This window comes from Macaca thibetana, chromosome 1 (genome assembly GCF_024542745.1).
Source record: "Macaca thibetana thibetana isolate TM-01 chromosome 1, ASM2454274v1, whole genome shotgun sequence".
NCBI classification, from domain to species: Eukaryota; Metazoa; Chordata; class Mammalia; order Primates; family Cercopithecidae; genus Macaca; species Macaca thibetana.
In genome coordinates, this window is record NC_065578.1 from 114,618,835 (window position 1) to 114,646,710 (window position 27,876).

A 27,876-nucleotide genomic window follows, 5' to 3' on the forward strand; every position below is an offset into this window, starting at 1 on the left:
ACTAGACAAGTATAAGGCATGAGCTTTGCTTTTAAGTAATGAACAATATAGCAGAAGAGACATGACAAAGGCACAGGAAATATTTAGTGAACAACTTGGGATATAAATTGTGCTGTACATACTGTCAGCAATGAAGGGGTTCACAGAAGCCTGTATCACATGAAAATGCTGATATTTATGTACATTTTTGTTTTTTGCTTAACCTTGACAGATACCAGAGTTGCTGGATCTGAGCACTTTCTTTTTATTTGCCTTGGGGTCTAGGTAGAGGGCCTGGCCCGTAGAAGCCAAATAACAAAATGTCTACTTAATAGGTGAATGCATGATCCCAATAGGAAATAGACCTTAATCTTGACCTTGAAGTCACAGAAATGTTTAAACCAGTGTTTCTCAACCCTGGAATGTCAAAAGGGGTTAGTAAAAAGAAGGTTCCATGGTCAAACATATTTGGGAACTATTGGATTAGAAACAGCTTTCTTTACTCAGAGCTCTCCACATGCATTGAGAATCTCTAAGATTTCATTTGAGGTCATACTTATTTCACCATGCAAACATTTTTTACTGAGGATTTGGTAACATTTATTTGAATCAATGTACCAAAAATTTATTGAGAATAATCTAAACCATCCAAAGGAAATGGCATTTTGAGTTGACCAATGTTTTCAAAATCGGTATAATAGAGCCCATAAAACTGTGGTTTGGGAATTTTCTAGAGAGAGGAAAAAGAAAGTTCTGTCCCTCTAAGCTAGTTCTGTGTGAAGGAAAGACCTGAATACTTTTGATGTCTCACGTAGTAGCTTTCATAAGTGGCCGTTTTGCAGTTCTGGTTTAGAGAGTACTGCTTTGGTCTGTTGTAATGGTTTGAGCCTTGGATGCACGTCTTTGGAAAACTTTGGATGAGTCTTTCTTAATATTCCCAAGGGGTTTGTACTTTATTTTTTAAATGTCTTTTGCCTTGAACTGCTCAATTGGGCTTGATGAATTCTCAGCAGGCTGCTGGCCCAGACCCTTAGATGAACTGGGACAGCTGCTGTTTGTTTTTCTGTAAATCCTCACTTGCTTTAATTTTGGAGGGTTTCCTGGCATAGTTTACAATGACAAGGATCACTTATGGGCAACAACCCACTAAAAAGGTAAAAGCGAAATACTCATCATATTAAGTTTCTTTATTAAAAGCTTTTTCTTTTTTACTTTAATAAATCTTTGAAATGCATAATTGTTTGTTTGTTTTCTGATCAGCTTTTGAAACAAATCTTCCGGATACTAAAGAGTTTTTAGTAAAAGGCAAAGCAGTTTAAAAATAATTGATAGTGACCTGGGGAGTTGAGTAACATTCTATTGCCATGAGGATAAAATATAAGCAGACAGTGACATATTTTGCAAATTATTTCTATTTAAACATTTGAGCCTGAGGAAACAGTTGAGGGCAGAGCTGAATCCATTTTTGCAAGTAGCTTTGATTTGAAGATAAATTTGTAAAATAATTCCTAGTACATTGTGTCATGTTCTAGCCCCACTTATAACCCTGAAATTTGTACAACTTGGCTGCACCTGAACTCCTTCCAAAGAAGCTAGTTATTAAAAAGACCACATTATAGCACAGCCTATACCAGGACTTCAGGGTGCGGGTCCTGGGGGTGGCATGCTGGAAGACCCCAGTCCATTACCTTAAACAAATGGACATGATTCCAAAGTCAAGGAACAAAGTGGTTTGATTCTGTAGGAGTGTAGCAGAAACAAACAGGAGCAAAAATCTTGGTGTGTCTGACTCGCTGTAGTTTGTCTACATGGTTCTGTGGCCGACACATGGCATACCCTTCCCCTCCAAGACGGACTCTGTGACCTCGTGGCTTGGATCCAATCAACCCTTTTGTTACTCTCCCCAGAGCTTGGCTTTGCATGTTCAGGCCTGGCAAAGGGTTGCTGCTAACAGCTCTGACTGGGACTGCACCTCCCTGTTTTCCCCATCACACAAAGCTCTATTTGTGTAGCTCCTTCTTCCCAGAGCTGCTGCCTAAGTTCTAATGAAACATTGGGACTATCTCTCAGAAAAATTAACAAACCCTTTGGGCATGCTTCTTGTAGATGATATGAACTGGATTTAAGTCACAAAATCTGTTGCTAGTGCTTGGTAATTGCTCAACTTAATTCAACACACACATAATGAGCACCTGTTCTGTGCAGGTGCACCATGCCTGGAACTGCAGGAATTACAGGTGAAGAAGACCAGTCTAGTAGGGGGAATAGATAAGCACACAAACAACTAAGCTAAAATACAGAATGAAAGTTTATTGTTGACTTGCTTGTTTAGCAACTAGATATTGAGCAACTATTATGCACCAAAACACTATTCTAGATACTGGGGATATAGTCGTGAACAGAACAGAAAAATTCTTGCTCTCAGGGAGCTTAAATTCTCCTAGAGGTGGACAGAAGACAAATAACAAATTACTAGGAAATGTCCGTTGGTGATAAGTTCTGGAAGAAATAAAGCACAGTAAGTGTTTTGGAATTATAAGTTGAAGCGCTAGTTTGGTCAGGAAAGGTCTTTCTGATGAGGCAATGTTTACAAAGAGACCTGAATGAAGTGTGGGAGAAAGCTAAGCAGAAATGTGGGAAGGACATTTGAGGCAGAGTGTATGGTCAGTGTGAGGTCCTGAGGCAAGAACCTGCTTGGCTGAAAACAGCAAACCTGCCCCTGTGGCTGGGGCAGAGTGTTAGGAGATGACAGCTGAGGGGCAACTGGAACTAGCTTTTGTAGGGCTTTATGGACCCTGGGGAGTTTGGACTTTATTTCTAAGGAGATGGGAAGTGATTAGAAGATTTTTAGCAGAAAACAATATGACTGGATATATTTTAAGAGGAGCACTCTGGCAGAGCACACACAATGGGGACCAAGAAAAGAAACTGGAAAATCAGTTAAGGCAGTTCCTGCAATTATCCAGGTGGGAGGTGATGGTCTGGGGCCTCATGGCAATGTAAGGGAGGAGAGAAGACAATGTAAGTGGGATACATTGGAGGAATAGGGTCAAAAGGACTTCCTGATGGACAGTGATGTGCAGGAGTGAGGAAACGGGGGGATCGAGGATGATTCCAAGCTTTTTGGCACCCAGCTGAAAGGACGTGAGATTTACTGAGATGGAGAACACTGAAGCAGGAGCAGGATTGAAGGCAGAATCAAGAGTTTAGGTTTGAAAGTGTCAAATCTGAGATACCTATATACTGAGATAGCTATATTTGAGATACCTTTTATTGGACATACACATGGAAAATTGGAATAGGCAGTTGATATAGACATGTAGAGTTAGGGGAGAAGTCAAAAGCTATAAATGTACGTTTGGTAAATATGTAGCATTGGGACTTGTCTGGCATAGGGAGTCTGGAGAATGAACTCGCTGAGGTTCATTACGTGATTCAACTTCTGACTCATTCTCCTGTCGAGGAAGTTAAACAAATTTCCCCTTTCTAAGACCCCCTCTTCCCCTGCTGTAACTTTCCTTGTCAGTCTCTTGAACCTTCCTGAAGGGATTCTGTCTTAGTTGACTTCCTGTCTCTTAGATTGTCAAGTATACACCTGGCACATCAGCAGATTAAGCAAACCATTCATCATGTACCTACTATGCATCCAGGGCTGTGCTATGCACTGTGTGATATCGCAGTGTAGTAAAAGGCACTAGCAGGAGTCAATGTCATTATATATCATTATATATTAACCAGAGAGCCCATCTGTCGAAGTGAAAAGGGGAGCGGTCAAGGCCCTAGAGTCTTGTCTTTGCTGCTCTGTGACATGGGGAAGTCATCACCCATCTGGGCTCAATCTCACTATCTGTTAAATGACCCAGACTGGTTATCTCTAAGTTCTTTCTAGTCCTAAACTCCTGCCACACCAAATTAAGCATTCATTACCTCTAGGGCTGGCTGAGAAGAGATCTAAGAGCCAATGCAGGCTGGAGGACTTGAGTGGGGGCCCTGGATATTTGTTTCTCACTCACATCTATTCAGAAAATAAGCCAATTGATATCTCCTTGTTGATTGTCCACTTGTTTTCTTGCAGAAATTGGTGTCATCTTTAAAAGAAAAATGAAAATTATATAGCTAATGATAGCTACAATTTATTATATATCTTGTATAGTCAGGTATTGTGGTAAATATTTTAAATGGATGATCTCACTTAATGCTCATAATAGCCCTATGAATAGAGCTGTTTAATTTTTGCACAGAGGAGGAAAGTGAAGCTATATATATATGTTTGCCTATGTAAATATCCAAAATCAACCAACAAACTCACTCTAACTTAATGTTTTACTCAGATTACAGTTTTAACCTAGAAATTCTCAAAGAAATTCAATATGATTTAGATTAAACTTAAAATTCAGACCAATTGAAATAGTTGATTATCTAGAATTTAAGGCAAAATTTTCTTAAAGGATATTGCATATTAAAAACAATTTCTAAACAATCTCAGAATTTGTTTCTGACAAGTTGAATACTATTTGGGAATTGGGTGTAATTTTCTAAAAAAAGGATGTACAAGTCCATATATGCCATGCTGCTTTTTAATTTCAATTCCCTCCTACTCAGAGATAATGAATGTTAATATTTAGGGTACATCCTTCCAGAATTGTCCATTGTATTCAAATTTTCATACTACTTTAGCAATCTAGGAGTGCTATATTTCACAAGGGCCTGGCCCCTTAGAGTGGATGTATGGAGAAGAGAAGGACTTTCTCTTACCCAGTTGGTAAAAAAAAAAAAAAAATGCAGTTTTGCATGGTGGAGAGGGGATGGAGTCATGGCTCTTGTAATTTTCCAATGTGATGGCACTTGCGTGGAGCCACCATCTGTTTGCAGGGCAGCTCGAGTGTTGTGCATCTGATTTCAATAAGCTGGGCGAGCAGTTCCATCCTACAGTGCATTAGCAGGCAGGCACATCTGCTCCGTTTCCATGCTCCAGAAGCCAACGGAAAGTTAGTCTCAAGGAGCCCGTGGTCTAGCTTGACAACAGAAGAGAGTAGTTGCTGTTGGATCCTCTCCAATCCCTATGGAGGTCAGGTTTTGACCCAGAGCCTTTTGGAGCTTGAAAGCCAGGCTGGTATTGTTCTTTATCATTAGTTGTGTTGTCTCAATTAGGAAAAAGAAATCTATGAAGTCTGGATGCAGAATTCTCAAGTCTGGAATTCCTCCCACACATGGAAAACAAGACTCAGTCAAGGAAACAATGCCACTGTGTTTGTCACCCACGTATTTGGGGATCTGACCACAGAGAATAATTTGCTCTTTATCAGAGTGCTCTTCACCTGGGATTGATAAGAAGTTGCAGCCAAGCTACAGTCAGGAGACCTTAGTCAAGTGACTGGCAGCAAAGCAAACACCGTGCTCACTGTGTAACTCGAAATGCATTCCTGCCACTGGCAGGAGTCCCGTGTTTACTGTAACATTTGGAAAATTATCAGCAATAAGATGTTTTATTGAACAATGTTTAGACAATGAGCATAATAACATAAACAAGTTAATTATTTCAATGTTAATAAGGAAAACATCCCTTCATCTTCAGACCACAAGCATTTCAGTGTAGTAAAATGATAGCCCCAGGCTGGCTCTCGGTGACTTGTAAAGTGGCTAATATTGGTCTTCACCTTTCCCTGTTCCGAAGGCTGCCCCCTCCACTGGGACCCCACTGTATATGCTCTCTCTCCTTTTCTGGCATTTCTATTCTCTCTTGGGGCCTCCCTTCCATGGCCTGCAGGGGCTCCCAGAATGGGGTCTGCAGCTAGGCCCTGAGTAAGCTTTGTGTGAATTAGAAGAAATGTCCCTTTCTCAGGTAGAGGCCGCTCCTTGCCAGGGGCATGGTTTGGTGAGCTGAGCCCCTACTCATCCCCTTAGCTAGATGCCCTAGACAGGACACAACCTGCACAGCTTTAATGGTGACTCTGCCCACAGTCCCTCTACCGAGAACTGGACAGTGCTTCCCCTCCAGGCTTTCTCACTGACTCTCACTGTCTGGGCCAGGACCCTCAAATTATACTTTGCCAGTGGTGGGGACAGGGTCAGTGGACAATCCCAGGCTCCAAGGCAGTGTCAGGAAAAGGAGTAGCATGTGAGCTGTGCCGACAGGCCACAGCATAGGGCAAAGGAGGAAGCAAGACCTGGGAGAGGGGCAAAGCTTCTCTGCAAAGCAGCCAAGGGCCATCTTCATGTCCACCTACTTTCCAACAGTCTGTCTGCTCACCCTACACCAGCCTCCACCCCTATATACTCTGTGATCTCCAACCATCCTCTCTTCTTTGTTGTTAGAGCCTTCAAATAGCAACTTTCTGCATTACCACATCCCTACCTCCCTGGCAGCCCACCTGCTGGTCCCTACTCTCCCAACAGTACGCCCTTCCGAGAGCCTTTCCCCTCAGCCCACTCCTACCTGCTCCCCACTCCCAAAGATGCAGCTGACAAGCAGAATGAATTCAAGACTAGCCATCAATAGCTGGCAATGCCACCTGGATCACTTCTCATTCTTGCTTTTGGTGGAAGCCTCCTGGAGACACACTGTCAGTCCAAGTGTCACTTACAGCAGGGCTACGGCCAGATGCTGTTGAATGGCTTCATGAGACTCTCCAGATTCATACTCTGCACATTCCTGCCTGGCTCTCGCTAGAGTCCTGGCAGGGAGACACACAGGTCTTATCCAGCATTTAAGTCTGACTAAAGGTCAAGATAGTAAATGGTTGAGTTCCACAATGCAGGGGGTGTCTTCTCCAGCATGGGCCAAGAATGGGAGTCACTCACTCCCTTCCAGAGCCGAGAGATGACCAGAGGGAAGGGAATTCTGTCCATCCAGGATGCCTGGTTTCTTTTCTTAACCAGACCCGGTGACTGGCCTTCTTCAAGATTCTCCATCTCATAGCCCTGTCTGGCTGCTTCCTTTGCACCCTGCATCACTGCAGACACTGTTGCTCTCCACATTCTGTCGGCACTGCAGACACACACCCACAAACACATGCTTACACACACACAAGCACACACACATGTGTACATGTACTCACAGACACATACTCATGTACACACCTGTACACACACGGTTTGGAAACAAAGACACTGCTACTGCAAAACCCCCACCTCTGGGATTGCCGCTCACCCTTGCTTCCTAACAGACTTAGTAAGAACTCAAAACTCACCTTTTCTTTTGGCAAATTTCTTTGGAGAAGTGGAATCGTAGTGGGGGTACAAGGGTGGTAGCGTCAGTTGTTTTTAAAACTTGACCAAATCATACATAGTATGAACTCTAACCCCTACTCACCTGGCATTTCTGGTGCCTCGAAACAAACAAAAAATGGCAGCAGTACCATCTCCTAAACCACGCCCTCAGCTGGGCACCCAGCCCTGGTTCTTGTGCCCCCGACAGCCTGAGTTCTTCCTTATATTAAGGAAGAACAATGTCAGCCTAGCAGCCTCAGCCAGGCCCTGAATTCCTGAGGGGTCAAAGCCTGACTTGAGATCTGCCTGGCCAAGTGTCTTATACAGCACTGAGCAGGCGTGGGTGGTTGATAAATATCATTAGATGGCAAGGGGGTGGCGAAGACCACAAGAACAGGCTCTTTCTTAGCTGCCTGGTATTAACTTGCTGGGATGTTCTGGATCCTGGGAGAAGCCAGATGGCCCAGGGTCTGAAATAAACAGCCCCAAGGTCCAAGTCACTTGTTGACAATGCCTTTCTGGGAACAGGCATTTGGTAGAGTTTTTGCAGGAGCAGGACCAGGCCTATGGTGGCTTAAAGGGCAGTGTTTGTGTCACCCTCAGCCTGAAAACAGGTGGAATACAATAGTCCCTCTTTATCTGCAGGGGATATGTTCCAAGACCCCCAGTATAAATAGTGCCAAATCCTATAAACACTATGTTTTTTCCCCAAACCTACATAACCTGTGATAAAATTTATACCTTAGGCACAGTAAGAGATAAACAACAGTGACAATAAAATAGAACAATTATGAGAAAATGCCAGCATCCCTACTCTTCTGCTTTGGGGCCATTATCAAGCAAAATAAGGTCTACTTGAATACCAGCACTGCCATACTGAAACAGTCCATCTGACAACCAAACCAGCGACTAAGTGGGTAATGAGTGACAGCCAATCTGACAACCAAACAGGCTACTAAGTGACTAAGAGGCAGGTAGCCTAGAGAGCAGACAAAGGGATGATTCACGTTCCGGGCAGAAAAGAGTGGGATGGCGCAATATATCATTACACTGTTCAGAATGATGCACAATTTAAAACATAAACTGTTTATTTCTGGAATTTACCACTTAATATTTTCGGACCACAAATGATCCCAGGTAACTGAAACCTTGGAAAGCGAAACCACAGCTAAGCAGGCACCACTGTATATGAAGCCCATGAAGTGTTGGTAAAAAATGGCTCTACAAAGCAGAGGTGGGTGGAAGCCCTAACTTGGAGCATCTGCTGCTTTCTGCCATGCGATTATCCCCAGTTTGGCCAATTCCAGGTTAGCAGTGTGGCCTCACTGGGAGTGGAGTTGGGAAGAGAAGCTTATGGTGGAGCAGGGGTGAGCCTCTGTGAGCTGGCTTCAGCCCGCCACTGTGTGAGACATTTTCCTGGAGGACTTCTCTTTGTCTTTGGAGCATCCTTCCTCTCCTTTTCCTGCCCACTTTTCAGACCTCAGATGAGTCATGCCTTCTTCCAAGAAGCCTGCTCTGCCCACTAAGATGCAGCATGGACCAGCACGTGGAACTCTCCTTCATGACACTTAGCAGGTGGAAATGGCCATTTCTTTGCATGCCAACTGATTATCTTCCTGGCTAGTCTGTAAGACCCTTCAGGAGGGAGAGAATTATGTATGGTTTTTTTCTACCATTGTATCACCAGTGGTACATTGTATCACCAGGAGCACAGCTCCTGGTACAATGTTGGTGCTTCATAAATAGTTGATGAAAGAATGGAAGGAAGAAATGAACTGAGCCCTGAGCTGGGTGGGCTGTTACTAACACTGTGATTTGAAATCAAGGAACTTCATCCACCAGCTTTTTGGGTTTTTTTTCCTTCTTTTTTGCATTTATTATAAATGAAAGGACTGAATTATTTCTCATTATTCTTTCAACACTAGGATTTTATGGATTTTTGAGTCTGAAAGGACTGTGGTTCTTTAATGTTTGCAGTTGCCTCAGAAATGGCTCCACTTTTGCATGATGTGTGTGTGAGGTGTGTGTGTGTGTGTCATAGCCAAGGGCAGATGGTAGAGCATGCAGGAGGGGAGAAGAAACCTTATAATGAAATGTTTTCATTACCTTTTCACGTCCAAGGCCACAGGGCCATAAAAGAATCTGCATGACAGCCAGCCCAGTAGTATTAGATTCATCCCAGTGATTCTTTTTCCAAAAGGCTAACGTCTTCCTTGTAATTAAAACCGAAATAAGAAGCACCAAACAGATGGCAAGCCCCTTATGGGCAGGTGTAAATCTTAAGTGTTCTTACAGCCCCCAAAAGCCCAGAGCAGTGCATGCACACAGTGAGGACACAGCCATACTTGCTGCATAATTAGCTTAAGATAGACATGGCCCTTGCAGTAAGAGTTCATCCTAACTACCAATTTTGGTGGACCCAAAATGTTTCTCCATTTTTCTGTTTGCTTAGGAACACGGACAAAATATCCTCAAGGCATTTTATAAAGTTTTGGTACCTTTGATCATAAATGAGACAACCCTACAATTTACTTCTCCCCAAGTCCAAGGACACTAGAGAAACCTTGTCTCTGGAATTTCTTTTCTGTTCTTGCCCAGCACTTTCTGGCAGGGCCCATGGCAAAAGCTAAGTCTGGGCGCCTTGCCCTTTGCTGGTGCTGAATAAATTCCTTTCGGGGGTACAGATCCCTTGCTTTCATGACCATCCCAGGAATGAAGGGTGACAGCCAGGTGGGACCAACTCCAGGCCCATGGTAAGAAAGGAAAGGGGCTATTCACTTTCTGTGCATAGCATGACATTGCCTTTACATGTGACAAAGCCACCTGGAGGCTACAAGGAGTGGGCCCTAGAAATCTGTGGGAGTGATTTTTGGAGGCTATAAATGCCCTGTGACACTAAGAGACCTTTGGGGTGGGGGCTGCACTGTCCCCCCCTAAACTGTGAAATAGTGCCTTAGGAACCCAGGTTGGACTTTTCTAAATAGTGGCTTGACCAGCGTAAATAGGTGACAGAGGAGCTAGCAAGGGAAGACTGGTTGTGATAACAACAGCTCTAAATTTTTTGAGGCTCGTGTGCCTGGAGCTATGTTAACCATTTTATAAGCATTGCCATATTTAATAATTATAGCAACATTATTATTACCCCCATTTTGCAGCTGGCTTAATGGGGTTTAGCCCACAAATGAGTGGTCAGTCACCATGATGCCATGGCAACGACCTTCTGCATTCCTTACACGGGGATTTCCTCCCCATGTTTTAGGCTCCACTCTCCTGCCCTCTCACTTTACAAAGACCTCAAGCTCCAAAACATTTCCATGAGTCATTGACTGATGTCTGAAATCTTACTTTCCAAGATTTTAATAATATAATGAGGGTAGCTGCCATTTGTTGAACAGCTTTTATGTACCAAGCACAGTGCTAAGTGTTACATGTGTTCTCTTCTTACAATCACTACTTTATAAGGGAGTATTATTATTATTCTGGTTTTACAGTTCAGGAAGCTGAGAATCAGAGGGAGTTTATACAAGCTATTGCAAGTCACATTGTTAGCAGGAAGGAAGGAACCGGGTCAGGCTTTTGCTTGTTCCATTGTTGCTGAGTGGGGTTTATTAACTTTCTAACTGAGAGAACATGACAGCTGCTTAGAATCTGCCCCTGGGATGAGTATGGGTCTAAGCCTTCATCAGCCCTGTATTTCTTAGTAGGAATGAAGATCCAGAAATCATGTTTCAATGGAGCAGAAGTTTGAGAGTATCAAATCTGTGTCTACCAAGAAGAGGACCTAACGATGGAAGGGGATCCCAAAGACCAGTTGGCAGATGGGTTTTGTGAATGAAAAGATAAAGTGGCCTGTCAGCAGCAATCTGAGGAAGCAGGAGGAGATGGTCAGCACAGGCTGTTTTATGACTTTTGAGGCTGTGGGACAGGCAATCTTATCATAGCCTCAGCCCTGCAAAGCACACAGTGCCCAGGCAGCTATGAGACTACGTCTGTGGGAAAATCCATATTTCTACGGACTGAGTCAGGCTAAATTAAACATGAGGGTAATTTGACACATCTGAATTTCATCACCATTATATCACTCTGTAGACCTTGTAAATTTTCATAATGACATTTTTGTTAGGTTGGAGTAAGCTGTCTGCATCTTAGGTGTGTTACTTTAAAACTACATTAACAGACTAATAAAATGAGGTGTTGGCCAGCTAATCACATGTAGTCATCTCCTTAGAAGGATCCAGGCAGCAAAATGAACCAGAGTTATGAGTAAGTGTCCTGAGGTGGCCCTGAGGGCACAGACCCTGACCATAACCTTTCTCTTGGAGACAATACCAGGATGGCCAGAGCTGTGTACATGCCACCAGGCATCCCTCTCCGTGGGAGACTCTGTGATCTGCAAACTCCAGAATTTGTATAACCTGGAACCCTGGGACCTGGAACCCTGGGACCTTGGAAATATGATCTATGACCTGCCCTGCTCACTTCATCTCCCTTAAGAACTGGACATCAATATTATTATTTTGAGATGGCACAGGGGCTTACCTGGATGGAAGTGAACATCCACCCATCACCTGGCATTGCTAAGCACTGTTACATGTGGTGTTACTGTCATGACTTTCTGAAACTGAAGAACAAGATCCATGTTTGATGATGGGCCAGAGCATTTGAAATCAAGACTGTTCTGGAATTAACTGTGTTTGTCATAATGTCATGTTTCTCGTGTGGTACAAGCTCTATATGGGTCACTAAGTCTAAACAGGACTCTGTCTCTGCCAAGCTACATGAAAGGTTTGATTTTGTCCCTTATCTGCTTTCCATTTCATAGCTTCCTCAATTGATTCCCCACCACAGGATGAGCCAACCCAGAGATTTTCCTCTGCAGCTGTCTGCTTGTCCTTCCCTGGCCCCTCCCTTCCCTCTATACTGGGCTCCATTCCTGACCTGAGCCAACCTGAGCTTCGGCTTCTCTTTCCTGGACCTGCTTCTCTCATACTCACTTTCTTTCCTGATTCCTCTCTTCCATCAGAGCCTGGACCCCTGAGCCCTACAGCTTGGGTCTCTGTCCTATCACGGGTTAAAATCCACAGCTGTCTCTAACCTACAAGAAGGCTATGCTGGGTGCATATATGCTTGAGAGGAAGCCCTTCTCCATTTTAGGGCCAGCTCATCTGGAGGGATGGTGTACTCCGGAAACTCACAGGGTAGCCCATGGCAGGTCTCCTCCGGAAAACATTCCGTGAAATGCTAGATCCTGCTGATCTCTTCTCCTAACCTTCTGTCATAGGCCATGTCTGTGCTATCCTTGTCAGTTATTTGCTGAATTACTCATTTGACAAAGACTTATAGAGCTCCTACTATGTGATGAATGGATCCCTTGATGAACACAGCAAAGTTCCTGCCCTCAATCTTATGTTCTTGTGGAGGAGACAGATAGTAAAATAAGAAAACAAATCATAAAATTAAGTATTAAAAAATAAGTAAGGCAGGGTGGGAGAATAGAATGGCAGGGCTTGGTGGGGGTAGGATAGATATTTTAGATTAGGATGATCAAGGTGATAGCAGAACTAAATGTTGATCAGAAGCTAACCATGTGAAGATCTGTGGGTAGGAGTGTCCCAAATAGAGCAAACAGCGAGTACAAAGGCCCCAAGACAGTAAAAAGTTAGGCATGTTGAAGACATTGCAAAAAGGTCAGTATGGTCACCACACAACCACAAGGGGAGGAGCGATTAAGATGCTGGAGATGGTCAGGGTCCAGATCGCATAAGGCAGGTTTCCTCCACCCCAGAACTATCAACATTTTGAGTCACATGATTTTTTTGTTGCAGGTGCTTGTCCTGTGCATGTTGTTTTGCTGCACCCCTGGCCTCTACCCACTGGCTGCCAGTAACACCCCTCAAGCCTCCACCACCCTCTTTATGACCACCAGAAATGAGGTGGTCACAGATATTGCCAAATATCCCCCAGGAGAAAAATCACCCCCGTTTAAGAACCACTGAAAAAAGCCATGGCAAGATAATTTTATTCTACATATAATGGAAATCCATGGGAGGCTCAGAGCTGGGAAACACCATTGCAATTTACATTTTTAAAGGGCACTCTGGCTGCTATTGGCCTAAAAGAAAAACGACAACAGAGGCAGGAGATGCAGGAAGAGGTCTAGGTGAGAGGCAACCCTGGCCCAGATTAAGGAGGCAGCAGTGGGACTGTAAGAAGTGGTTGGATTCTGACTACATTTTGAGGGTGAAGCCAACAAACTTGCTGGTGAATTGGTTATAAAAGGTGAGAGGGAAGGCAGAATCAAGGATGGTTTCTAGATTATTCTGTGGGAATAATTATGTCATTATCTAAAGCAAAGACGACTAGGAGAAAAGTAGTTTGGGGATAAAAAGAAATTCTAAATTTGAGATGTCCTTTAGACATCCAAGTGGACATGCCAGTAGAATATAAGAGTCTGGGGCCCAGGGGAGAGGTCCAGACTGGAAATGAACATCCGGAAGTCGTAGACCGTAGCTCATGCCTGGGGAGGATGAGATCATCCAGGAAGAGGGTGATCTAGAAAGGAAAGCTAAGCTCCAGGGCACTCCATATTTAGAGGTCCAGAGAATAAGGACAAGCCAGCAAAGAGGCCAGGGAGGAGGACTAATGAGGGAGAAGGGACATTAGGAGAAGAAACAGGGACATGTGTATCCCCGAGGCGTCCTGGCACTGTTGTCACATCTGCCTTAGACTGAGTAGTTGGGGAGCTCCTCAGGCACTCGTTTGTGTTCAATGGTGGTGGCAATGGTACTATATCCAAGTTTTAGACAACCAAATGATTGAGCAAAAGCCACCTTGGTTAATCTTTAGGAAATAAGTGCTACTGATCCCACTTTACAGCTGAACAAACTGAAAATCAGAGCACTATAGCAACTTGCTTTCCATCACATGCATTTTCAGCACGACTCCTGGGACTAGAACCCTGGAAAGCCTGTTTCCACACTCATGCTTTTTCTGTGGTGCTCTTGGCCTCTGCCTCACAAGGTTCTGCTCAATGCCTGGCACAGGCCTCCATTCTGACCATGGCAGGAATACCTCATCTCTGCCCAGGTTTATGTGAGTGCATCTACATCTGCTACTGCGTTTGGAATGGACCAGCAGGAGCCAGAACTGCTCAATACCAAAGCAAGTGACTGTCAAGATCCCTCATGCAACTAAGACCAGAGCCAGCATTAGCACCTGGAGTTTCACACTCCTGGTCCAGGTTTTCCCATCTTACCTTCTGTGTCTACAACCAAGTTGTTTCCCCATCCATCAACCATATCCAATGCAACAGCTCTAACAGATATGCAGGGGAAGTAGCATTATTCTCATTTTCCAGATTAAGAAACAGAGGCTCAGAGAGGTTCTGTAATTTGCCTAAATGATACCACTAGTAAGATTCTGAATCAGGAATAAATTCCTCATCTCGTAAATCTAGGTATTAGTGAATTGAAATAATCTACCCCTGACTTAGCCATTTGTTTTTATTTCTTACATAATAACTTTCCCAAACCACAAAAGAAAGAAGATACAAACAGATTTTTCTAGACACCAGTATTGCCGGTCAGAATTCTGTAATAGGTTCATAGTCATTTAAGAAGTCAAAATGACTGGAAGATGAATATTTTGTGCACTGTGTCAACTTAAAATTATTATTTTTTGGCTTAATCATAAAGATGCTTTAAAAAGAACCTTTGAAACATATTTGTGTTGCTTTATTAAGCTCTCTGCTTTCTGACATCTCCTGCTCTTTTTTGGAAAAGTTCAAAAACAACAGCACTTGAAAACCCCACCCCCAAAATATTTTCTTTCATTTCCAAGACACAGAGATGCTGACACATGGGCATGAAATCTGAAGTCAGGCTTTGGAGTCTGACCTCTTCAAAATAGAAAATGAAAACATTTCTAGTGTTCACACTTTCCCTGTGAAAACACAAACACAACACTCTTAAACCCAGGTGAAAAGAAAGGTAATTCGTTTCATGAGTAAGAAACATTCTTAGTGGCATGTCATTTCAGGGGCAATTGATTCCATTTGTCATTTCAAGTTTCAGAAAGGATGGAAATACACTCCCCACCTCCGCCTTTTGAGCACAATAAAAGTAAGTCAGCATTTGCTTTTTCCTTTAAAAACAGGTGCAACAGCAATGAATTTAAACATCTCTCTGCTGGCTTGTTTGCAGTTCACTCCAGCTCCCTGGTGCTTGGCTCAATATCATCCACCTGCTTGGGAGGTGGGGGCAGGGCATGATGTGACAAATGTCTCTCTTCTGCCATAAATGTTATTTAAAAGGTGCAACTGGCTTGGTGACATTCATTTTACAGGCAATAGTGGAATGAGCGGTGGAGAGAAGAGGATACACTTAAAGAGATGAAAATTATCTCTAGAAGCAGGTCTCTTTTCTTGCCTTCTGTCCCACTATCTTGCAAACCTCAAATAGAGGTATCTTAGCCGCCTAAAAAGCAGCATTAAATCTTTAGTCTGGACAGGAATTCAGCATTTGAGAGGAGATGTCACTAATAATCCTCTATGAGTACCAGTGGTGAAAATGGGGCCCAGTGGGAGGGCATTTTACTAGGAGAGAGTTGGAATGAGCCCTGGGGGAACAAGGGTGAATACAGAATGGGGGCAGGCTAAGCCTACGTGAGAACTAAGAGGTAGGCAGTTTGTCATCACTGATCTGTTCTCAGAGGCTACATTAGCCAGGCTCTCAAGAAAATTGGGACATGTCACCTTTGTGGCCCTAAGGTAGAACCTTGGTGTGAGTCACTCTTTCATGTGCCCTCCACTGGGAACCAAAGGTCTGAGGTCAGTGATAGATTGCTCATTGGGTTGAGGGCTGGAGTTAGGATCAGGGTTTACCTGAAGGTGTCAGCTCCAACATTCACATTAAGAGCCTTTAAACTGTTTATACCACGGGAGAAATGTAAACCTTCCGCATTGTGGCAGCCTGGAGCCTCACTCAGGAGAAAATGTTAGACTCTCTGCTCTGGGCGGAAACTTCTTTAGAATTTTGACAATATCAACATTTTAATGGTATCTTAGCCCTGTTGTTCTTATAAAAATATACTAAAGGGGAAGGATATGATTTTGTGGGAACAAAAGCTCCTTCCAAAGTCACTGAACCCACACTAGGACCAAAGCGTTTATTCCAGTGGCAAGGCCAGGAAAGGCCATGCTACTCCCTGTCAGTGCCCAGTGACAGGGAGGAGGATGTCCTGTGCCCCTTGGACAATTACTGTTATGGTCATGCTTGGGGTAAAGAATCACAGAACGATGGCTTTGCAAGCATGAAATGGGAGAAAGACAGTGCAGAATGTAGGGCCAAAGACAAGATATGATTATTGTTGCTTCTTTGCTGTGTTTGCTAGAGAAAAAGCAAACCTTAGGTATAAAAACATTGTCAATAGTTCTGATGAGGTTGAGTAGTTACAAAGAAGATAAGAAAGAGGGAGGAGGAAGAGGTAGAAAAGGAAAAGAAGAGGAGAAGGATGTAGAAGGAGGAAGAGGGGAAGGGAAAAGAAGAGGAGGAGGAAGAGGAAGAGAAGGAGAGGAAGAAGAGAAGGAGGAGGAACAGGCAAGGGGAAGGCAGATAATGACAGCAGCTCTCACTTACTGAGGGTGTCCTTGGTGGCAGTCACAGAACCTGGTACTTCATACATCTTTGTCATTTAATGTACACAACAGCTGTACAAGAATTACAGCTGAGGACACCTTACAGATGAGGACACTGATGCTTAGAGAAAGTTACCCAAGATCACACAACTGCAAATCACAGACTTGGGACTTAACCCCAAGCTTGCCTGGCTTCAGAGGCATCCACTGTTCGGAATCATGCTGTTGTCTATGCCAGTGGCTTTCACACTTTTTTTGACTATGACTTATAGTTAAAAAAACACATTTTCTATTATGAGCCAGTTTGCATATATATGTATATGTACATATATACAGTATAACTAAAACAAAAGTGTCATAAACATTTTCCCTTGCTATATGCAATGCATATTAATTTTTGAAAATGTTACTCTATTCTCTTTCATTTTTTTTTCCCTAATGAGAGTTGCACACTAAGTTGATTGCGTAACCTGATGATGGGTCTCAACCTGTATTTTGTTTTCTTTCCTCCCTCCCTCCCTCCCTCCCTTCCTTCCTTCCTTCCTTCCTTCCTTCCTTCCTTCCCTCCCTCCCTCCTTTCTTTTCTTTCTTTCCTTCCTTCCTTCTTTCCCTTTCTTTCTTTCTTTCTTTCTTTCTTTCTTTCTTTCTTTCTTTCTTTCTTTCTTTCTTTCTTTCTTTCTTTCTTTCCTCCTTCCTTCCTTCCCCCTCCCCTCCCCTTCCCTCCATCTCTCTCTCTCCTTCCTTCCTTCCTTCCTTCCTTCCTTCCTTCCTTCCTTCCTTCCTCTTTCTTTCTTTCTTTCTTTCTTTCTTTCTTTCTTTCTTTCTTTCTTTCTTTCTTTCTTTCTTTCTTTCTTTCTTTCTTTCTTTCTTTCGGCAGGGTCTCACTTATGTTGCCCACGCTACAGTGTACTTGTATGATCATGGCTCACTGCAGTCTCAACCTTCTGGGTTCAAGTGATTCTCCCACCTGACCCCCCTTGTAGATAGGACTACAAGTGTATGTCACCACGCCTGGCTAATTTTTTTATTTTTATTTTTGTAGACATGGGGTCTCACTATGTTGCTCAGGATGACCTTAAACTCTTGGCCTCAAGTGACTTTCCCGCCTCAGCCCCCCAAGTGCTAGGCATGGGCCACACACCCGGCCTTCAACTTGTGAAAACATTTTCTTTTCTCTGCTCTATGGCAGTTGATTAGAAGTGTCCTTGAACTCCTGCTTGATCTTGGTGGATGCTGGGCAGCATCTCGCTCCTGAGGCATGCAGCTAATTGTATACTCTGGACCATCCCTCTGGCAAGAGGACATCATTAATAAAATATTTCAGAAATTACAAATATCTGACAAAGCCATTTGCTTGGAAAAGAGTCAGTCCAGGAAACCATCCAGAATATATAATCACTGATCTCAGGCACTGACTGCTAATATTTTAGGCAATTGATGTATGCTTTAGCAAAAGAAACTATTTTCTCTGATTTCAGAACCTAAAGAACTCATCTGTTCTGAAAGGCTACACACAGTCGCCATCTAACAATAAATGGTAACAGAAAAGAAACATGCAAGGTGTTGTGGGGACTCTATCAATCCACCCTCCAAAGTAGTGCTGTCTTTCTCAATTTGGGGTGAATACAACCAGGATCTGAAATTAGATTGCTTTTCAGAGGAGCATGTACATCTCCACCCTGGTTTAGGATTTCAGGAATGATTTTGTTTCAGCAGCTAGGGGCAGTGGCAGGGTTGGCTGAATCACATTTAGGTCACGGAAAGTGAAGTCTGATCAGGTGGCTCAGCTCGAGTCAGCCCTGATGGGCTGTGGACGTGGTGACTTCACTCCAAGCAATGTGCACGCTAATTGAGAAAACATGTTCTTGTGATGGCCTCATGCAAAAATCCAGATTTACGAATTTTTTTTTTATTCCTAAGAATTCCTTAAATATTTGCCGTGCGTGTCTATACAGCCTCCTGGAGTACTTCTCCTCCTTACTGAGTAGGGTTGTGTTTTTCTGCTGTGGCCCAGGTCAGGGTTTTAAAGGTTGGGATTCTGACAAAGGGCAAGTGGGCAAGCAGCCACAGGCCTCAGGGAGAAGCAAGAAGAGGGCAGGAGAGGAGAAAAATAACCCAGACCTCCTGTGCTTTTCCTGGGTCAGAAAAAGCAATTCGAAATCCTTGAAAAGCAATTGTCTGCAATGCTCAATGAGGGGGTCCTCATCGGGAAGGGGGCCTCAGCTTACTGGACATTGGCTACATTCCAGACTCAGCAATAAGAACTTTCCAGTACTCTTTCCTTTCCCCTTCACAATTGCCCTCAAAAATCAGTCGGCATCATGATTCCCTTTTACAGATGAAGAAACTGAGGCTTATAGGGGTGAAGTTATGTGCTCACAGAACTAATGAGAAGTGAACTTGGACCTAAATCCGGTTCTATCTGACTACGTGCCAGGACTCCTGTAAAATCCTACCTGCCTATGGGACAACCCCTCACTCCCCTCCGAGAAGCCTCCCTGAAAAAGTCTCCTTGACATCCAGACCCCTTCCCTCTTGGAGGTCATATAGTCACGGAATTCGTACTTCTACTAGTTCCAGTTTTGATACTGCTTGCAATTGCTCCGTGTGTTAATTTAGATAAGAAGATAAAAAGGCCTGCAGACAAGTTTTGTTTGGTCTGTACTGATGTGTGGAAAGGGAAGAAATTTCAAAGTTTTGGCTTTTCAATCTCAAAGTTTTGGCTTTTCTTGAAAAGTTCTTGAAAATATCTGGCAATATTGGACCTACAATCCTTTAGAGCCATGGTTGGCCTGTCCCTTAACAATGAGGCATAGCCTCTCTGGTTTTTCACAGCCCCAGCAATCTCTGGCCTCAGCTCATTTATATTCTCTGATGAGCCACTAAGCCTTTTAGTCATGACTCCTGAGCAAGCTCCTTGGGGCAGGATCATGATTTATATTTATTTTGAGTCCCCACAGTGCCCAGTGTCCCAGGTAGCATATTCATAAGATCGCTAATTGAGAGAAGGAAATCTATCCAGTACCCTGATATATGGTGGGCCCCCTCCCCTGTGGGGCGAGGACTATCTTCCCGTTTAACCACGGGTTCTATGTAATTCAGCAACAGCTGCTTAACCCTTGGCTCTTGGTCTGGGAGAGCACACATGCCCCACTGCCATAGCAAAATTCACTTTCTCTTTCTTTCCTTGTAAACTTGAAGAATTCCTAAGACACTTAAAATCCTAAAGACACAGAGGAGTTGTTATGTGGAGTAAGGAAGCAAAACACTCTTAAAGCTGCCAGCAAAAATGGTCATTCTCAAGAAATGCCTTATTTAGAGAGTATTGCATAACATTTCTGAAATAAAAGTCTGAGGAGAAGTTTGCCTCTGAAAGAAAATTACAGGAGAACCTCCGTTGAGTCTTCTCTTACCCAGCCATTATGAGGTGAAGATAATTCGCAAGATGAAATGTTTGGTTAAAATTCTATCAAAATGAGAATGTTAATTACAGAAGGTTAAAATATCAGTGAGTAAATTCTTAGACAAGTCTTCAATGCAACCAAAAAGATTTCTCCTCCCAATGCAGAAAAGCTTTATATGCACAGATACATAAAAAAAATACAAAAAAGATGTTATCCTACCTGAAATTAAAAAAAAAAAAAAACAACCATGCAGTGGGGGCTCCCCTCAGATCAGCCCTTCCAAGGGAGAAGGTAAGGGGAGGAAGCTCATGTTCATTGGTCGAACTTCTTTTTCTGAAAGTGTTCTCCATAATCCAAAGGGAGCCTGTCCCGCTTGGCATCACCCATACACAATGGGGGTTCAATACACAGTTATCCATAGTGATGAGGCACTACCTCAATCTGTTGACCTCTCAGCCAGGTCTGTTCAGATCCAAAAATGGGTTGGCATTTCACTAGACTGAGTAAGTGAGACATGCAAGTCACTCTATTACTAATGAGGGTTGTAATCCATCTGTACTGATGAAGAACTGAAGACAGGACAGTCTCCTCCACCCCCTAACGTGGGCAAGGGCTGAGCTCTTGAGACCATCCTCTCTGGGCTCACTTAGCAACGGCACACAGAGGGGAGGTGACCTGTACCACCAACTCTGACTACTGAAGGAACAGCCAAAGGAGATGGGAAAATCAGCCCATCTGTACTGATAGCAAATACTTCGTGGTTATTGGGAAACTATTTCTGTAGTAGTGGATTGACACTGCCCATTGTGGAAGGGCTTCTGTGTGACACTTGGGCGGTTCATTCCCACTGACTTCATAGCCAGCTTCTTTCATTTGCAGGGCTCTCCACCTGCAGAAGCCACCACAGGCGGTGCCAAAAGTGCCAAAACATCTCAATCTGCTTAGCCTAGTGGTGGATTTTCAGGGAAATCCTGACTGTCTGACTCTGACTAATAGTACAACTAATAAAAAAAAAAAAAAAAAAAGACTTCCCGCACGTGAATGCGTTGGCTACAGTCTTAGGCAATTCAAAAGCATTGTTGCCAGTTCCACCTGACAGATTTCATCATCAGATCAACCTCATTTGGGGAGGGAGCTCCTTAAGACTCTCTCTTTCTCTCTTTCTCTTTCCCTCCCTCCTTCCCTCACTTCCTTCCTTCCTTCCTTCCTTCCTTCCTTCCTTCCTTCCTTCCTTCCTTCCTTCCTTCCTTCCTTCTTTCCTTCCTTCCTTCCTCCCTTCCTCCCTCCCTCCTTCTCTCTCTTTCTTTTTTTGTTTCTTTCTTTTATTTTGCTCATTTGAAATCAGCGCCAAGCTCTGCAGTTCATTTTCACTCCTACTTGTAATGAGTTGGGCATGAGTAGAAAGCACGTGTTCCTATAATACCCTCCTGTCCTCTGAAGACATTATTCATTTTAACCCTATGTACTATAAATAAACTAATAGTTCTATTTTCAGTCCCCCAATGAGACCTTGAGGCAGAGGTGAGAATAACGAGCTATTCTACTTGAGAATAAACTCAGTGCCACAAGCACCATCCAACGAGTGTAGTGTCGCTAGCCTTTTTTTCAATGAAATGTCACATTATCAATTCTCATTTATTTTTGCAGCTTGGGCACAGTTGTATTAATTTGATGTCAACATGCACTCATGTTGTATTAAGTGCGGTCAGTGCTGGGGGCTTCTGCTTCAGGGAAGGAACCTCCTGGTGCCAGAGTGTGATCCACTTAGCAAAGGAGGGAAGGATTTCCTCCCAGTGCTACAGACTCCACAGGCAGGCAGTCTGCCTGTGTTTTTAATAACATATGGCAGAGAAGGAAGCTGCCATGCTCTAATAGCACCTGTCCCTTCACCTTACTCTTTCTGGTTTTCTTTTCCCATGGGTCATTTGTAGTCCACTTCACTCACAAAAGGCAAAGGATAACACCTGGTGGGACTACAGCACTGAGGACCCTGCCGATGGTGGCCTAGAGTCTGATTTGTTGGCTCCTGGAGGATGAAGCCCAGGGATTGACTTCTGAAGCCCCAATTTGATGATTAACCACAGAAACCCCAACAATAGGGCCCTTGTTGGTAATTTCCAAAAGACTTCTCAACTGGGAGCAACATTATCTTTGAATACACTTAGCCCTCTATGAGGGGCATTTGGGGTTGTCACAATGACTTCTGACATTTAGGAGGTAAGGCAGGGATACTAAACTATCTGCACTGTGCAGATTGGTCACACTTAACCAAGAATTGTCCCAAAATGCTGACAGCTCCATTCAGAAACAATATTAATCCATATACTTGCCTAGTGAGTTGGGAAAGTGAGGCCTGAGAAGTTTAGCGACTTGCTCAAGGTCACAAAGCTACTTCCCTTCCCTTCTCCCAAGTGAGGAAACTATAACAGCAAGTTTACCCAAAATATAGGAGAAGAAAATCAAGGGATCATCCTAACATTTTAATCTGATTCCTACTGTGTCATAGTCTGAGGCCTCAAAAGCATGTAAAGTAGCCCAGAGAGGAGCAATGAAAACATCACCAACCACCAGAAAGTCTTCTCCATTGCATGTTTTCATTCTTCTGGTCTTCGCTAAACTTTGTGGCTGAAGGTTTATTCTCCTTGGCTCAAATAGTGACATTTCCATGCTTCTGCACACCCTAATAAAAGACCGAGGACCCCAAAGCCTCAATTTCTCCATTCACATATCAGCCTCAGGATCATCCTGGTCTGACTGCTATTTGGAGTTAGGATCTTAACTGTTTCCCCACTGTTATCAAATGAGGTCTCATGGGAATGGGTTGGGGAAGGGTCTTTCATCCTCATTTATTTACCCGATGCCAGCGGACACTGTTTGCTCAAAATGGTCCACCACAGAATTGATTTCTCGGAACTGGCTAAGCCTGAGAGCTGATGGTTTGTGAGATCAGAGGTGCTAGTCAAAGAAACACACAGGAACTCTTTCTGTCTCACAGAAAGGTGTTTTCTGGGAGCATGGGTTGTTTGCACACAGATATCCAGAGATTTTGCGCAAGACCTCAGCAAACCTTCCATTGCTTCCTGAGAGCAGAGAATTTGCTGCCAGCAAAGGTCTCTAAGGCTTGTTTTAGACTCTGAAGTCCGTGAAAGTTCTTACTGGGAAAAGGTAAATGGCTGGGTCTCTGGTCCCGGGTCTGGCACTGACATCTGCTTGGGGATCTGGGCCTTGGCCCTGCTCCATGCCCGGTAGAGAAGAGCAGTGGCTGAATCTCTGTGTAGTTTCCCTGCTGCTCTGATGCAGGGTGCTGCAGTAAAGCACTCTATGAATGAGCAGCAGGAGTGCTCAGCACTCTTTAAAAAGTAAAGTTGTGTGACTTTTTTCATCAGTTTAATCTCGGTAATGATGAGAAACTTCCCTCGGGCTCCAGCCCTGCCCTGCCCTACCCTACTCTCCCTGCTGATGTCGGCAGCCAGGGCCCCCTTCTTGTCCAAGGCACGGATTTCTCCCTGAAAGAGAATGAGAGTGTGAAGCCTCATCCCTTGCTCCCACTGGCCCTTGGGGCAGGGGAGTTGTGGGGTGGGCAATAGGAGAAGGCGAGAACCCCATTCCTTGGCAAGGGTTAAAAGTAGGGAAAGAGCCACCAACACTAGGATGAGTGCCCTGAGTGGGCCCAGTTCATTTCTCTGATGGGCCTGGGCTGCTGTTGGAAATGCAGTGGTGCCAGCAGCTGGTTCTAAAATCCTCTGAGGTGCTCCTATACTTCTGCCAAATTAGTGTTCTCATGCCCCGGTGATCTTGGCTTCCCATTTTTGGTGCTTCTTTTTTCCCTTTACCTGCATAAAGATGTTGGGGAAAGAGTGGGGTAGGAGTTTGGCAACATGTGGCATTAACCCTATCCCCCTTCAACAAGAGGAATGTTCACTTTTTGTGTGAGTCAATTCCAGCTAGGCCAGTCTCAGCCCCCAGACCCGCCCGTCTCCTCTGACCCTCTGGGAACATTGCCCATCATGAATTAACATTTGGGTTGCTCAGGTTGACATATGACTTATTCAACAAAAGAGACCCATCAGGTTTGATATAGCCTTTCTTCTGTGACTCTTTAGAGGGAGAAAGTTTCAGACATTCAGGAGGAAACTGTAAACACAGGGTAAGAAGGGCTGGCAGGGGCCAATGGCTGCTGCCCTTCTGCACTGCCTAGAGAAGGGGAAAGATTCCCCTCCAGTAGACTTAACTGACAGCTTCAAGAGTTTGAAGACCCTGGAGAGAAGTTACCGATGGGGCCTCCACTGTCATTTCTGCATTTGCAGAGTGCAGCTGGCTGTGCATGGGTTGGGGAGGAGGGGACTGGCACTGGTAGTGGGTGTGCCCAGAGGATGGAGCCAGGACAATTAATCAAGTGCCTTTTCTACAGGATTTCCATTGGCCTTGGATGACAGATGGGGCAGAGGCACCCAGGAGAGCACTATTTTGGTTTCCAGCTGGGAACGTGCACTAAGTTTTCCTTAATACCCACAGCACCCAAAAGGCTTTGCTGTAATACACTTTAATGCATGAAACACTCATAAATTATCCTTCGAACTGTTACAACTTCCAACCTGGAACAACTTGGAAAAACCAGCCTAGCAAGCAGGCTCTTTTTTAATCTCTCAAATCACAACAGAAGAAAAAGTTCAAGCACGAAACACCTTCCTTAAGAATCTCGGAGTTTTTTTTTTTTTTTTCTTTTTCTTTTTTTTAAGAAGGAGGTCTGTAATTAGAGGGAGCTAAGCTGCTTGTTTCTGCTGGCTCAAAGTTGCAGCTCCCTGACCCCCGAGTCCTCTCTTCCTCCCCTAGATCCTCCTCGCCTGAACCCAAGGCGCTGCCCGCCCCAACCTTCCACGCCCGCTTCTCCCACACCTGGCAGCAGACAGCTGGAGATGAAGCGTGTGACCCAAGTGGCACGGCTGAACCTTGGCGACCTCGACCTGAGGTTGTCCAACGCGGCTCCGTGGAGGGCCCCGGTACGCCGGACGGACCCCGGTATTGGCTCGCAGACTTCCTGGGTTAACCCCCGGGGCCCTCAGTCACGACTCCCAGCCCTTCCGAGACGCGCTGAGGGAACTGCCCTAGGTCTAGCGCGCCCTGTTCCGCTCGTCCCCCTACCTGGGAGCAGCGCAGCACTTTCCTGACTCGGCGCTCACCTCAGCCAGCGCGCTCTGCGCTCCCCCCGCGGTGCTGGCCGCCACTCCTCCCGCCCCGGCGCGCCAGCTGCCGGCGCATCCCTCTCGGTGCCCATTCGCTCTCCCTCACTTGCGCGTTATCCACTTCTAGCCCTCGAGCTAGACTCTGCCATGGCCGTGGGCTTCTGCAGGCGCCAAGGCTGCTCCCTGGACCGCCGGCCATCCCGGGACTAGGAACTCCACGACGAGAACGAACGCTGTTCCCGCGGTCCGACTCGTCCTCCCGCGAGGGTCCCGCGACCCCACACCCACTCGGGACATTTCTCAGGGCTGCTCTTGGGTCCGCGGGAGCCTCGGGGGTAACCAGAGAGCTCGCCAGACCGGTATCCTTGCATACTCTCCCGCGAAGCCCAGCCACCCCGGCCCGCGCCCGCGCTGCGCCCCTCTCGGGATCGGCTCGGGGCAGCCTGACTCACCGCTGCGCTCCCCTCCGGCTCCCAGCGCTCTCTGCTGTGCCGGAGCGCCGAGCTGCTCTCACACAGGCTTCTTGAATTCTTAGCCCCTCCTCCCGTACTCCTGAGTCACACGCTCCAAATCCTGGCCCCCATCCCTCCCCTCCCCATCACCAGCCCCGCACCTGCTGTGGCGGGGTGGTGGTGCCTGGCTGGAGGGGGTCCTGAGGACTAGAGACGGATCGCTCCTGGAGGGCTGGCCAGACCCAGCCAGAGAAGGACTTTAAACTTCCAGAGGTCAAAGGGAAACCCACTGGGGTCTGAGGGGCCGCGCGCGCAAAGCCGGGAGGAGGATTTTCTGGGGCACCGGCGGGGGTCGTTGGGCCGACTGGTTGGGGCTAAGCGGAGTTGCTCGCAGCTTCCCTCACCTCTCCGCCCTGCCCCCGCGCGTTGCCCTTCGCCAGTGCTTCCCTGGTCTGCCCGGCATCGCCCTCAGTGCCCCAGGCATTGGCTGCTCCCCGCGCCGTCTAAGGGAGCTTTTCTTCGTGGCACCTTTCCTCACCCCAGGATAGGTGAGCACCCAGGGGGAGCTCCGCGAGGGGCAGGTGCCCAAGCTCCTCTGACAAGGGAAGGCGGCTGCAGAACCAGTTAGAAGGCCCCCAGGCACTGGCGAGTCCAGCGTAAGGACAAGGGGCAGAGGACTTCAGGAGTAAGGAGGAGCTAGACCAGGGACCTTAACTTAAGGCCCTGGGTTCCAGGAACTTCCCGGAGTCCCTGGCCCCTCTGAAACGGTAGGCTGATTTGCGCGACTGTGTGCAATGCTAATATTCTTTTCTGGGCTGAAGGTCTGCAGCTTTCATCAGTTTTGCAACGGGCCTGTGACCCCTAGACTGACATAGCCAGCAAACCTTCTGCTTAGGCCCTCTCTCCACACTCCAGGCCCCACACAAATCCTTCCTGACCCTTCAAGATTTCTTGAGTTCCCTGGATTCAGCCTGACGGGGGAGCTTGCCTGACTTTCCCCTGCCCCTCTGCCAGGGCTGTTCCCACCCCAGCATAAAATTAGCAAGGGAGAAATACCCCTGAAGTCAAATTTGCCGCCAAATGTGCACCATTAATTGTAGCATTCCAGGGGATTCACAGCTCTTTGGAAATTTACAGCCCCATTCCCTCCTGTGTTGAGCTTGTCTGTGTCTTCACTTCTTCCTTTAGCAAAGGTGGGTTGGACCGCTACCCCGTGTGGATGCCACAGAGGATAAGTGGGTGTGGGGAGAGTAACAGGAAGGGAAGGTGAGGCACAGAATCTGTCTATTGCTGGTGACACTAGCCAGTGCAACCCAGCAGAAGGGCACCCTCTGGGGAGCTGGGATTTAGTGAAGCAGATGATTCCTGTCCTAAGTCCTGAGGTGGTCCTTTACTCCCAATGGATGGCACTTGAGCAAGATGACGCCCTGACTAGGCATTTCCAACTCCCTTGGCTCAGATTAGTCTTAAAGTCTTACTTCTTTCTATTTTCACGTTTGCTCCCATAAGAAAGTTCATTCCATTTACACGTGCTCTGAGAAGGACGAAGAAGGCAAAAAGCCCTACAATTGGAAGTGGGCCTTAGCTTTGGTGTGACCTCGTTGTTTCCCAGCCTTAGGCTTGTCCACTTCTAACTTGTTCAGATACAGGCTGGTGTATGAACACACTTTGGAAGTGAGGGCAAGAGACCAGGGAACACCGTGAATGGCCCTTTCTACAAAAGTAGTATCATAGTCGGGGTGATCCATTAGGAAATTTATCATCGTCAATTAAACAAAAGAATTTCCAGACAACAGGATGAATTCATCCATCAATCATGTCATGTATAAACTTGCTTGGAAAGCACTAGCCCCAAGCCTTACATAATAGCTGCCTGAGAATTTGGGTATGAAATTAAACTTTTAGAATAACAGAGAATTTCATTGTTGAATGCAGAGCTTTTGTATGTGTTCTTGTGGCATCATTCAGAAGGACAAAAGGATTTGGGGCACTTGTGGTTCTTTTTCATGTGGTAT

At 45.4% G+C, this 27,876-nt stretch overlaps 1 protein-coding gene across 4 annotated transcripts in view; it reads right to left on the bottom strand.

The window, feature by feature from the left end:
- The window catches only part of NGF (nerve growth factor), a 1,213,865-nt gene that overhangs the window by 26,278 nt on the left and 1,159,711 nt on the right, over positions 1-27,876 (bottom strand). For 3 of the 4 annotated variants that reach the window (XM_050748412.1, XM_050748402.1, XM_050748421.1), the window contains exon 2: positions 25,862-25,898. The gene's annotated coding sequence lies outside the window, so the exon portion shown is untranslated. Of the gene's footprint in view, positions 1-25,861; positions 25,900-27,876 lie in introns of all 4 variants that reach the window. The other variant, XM_050748392.1, reaches the window with a different exon arrangement.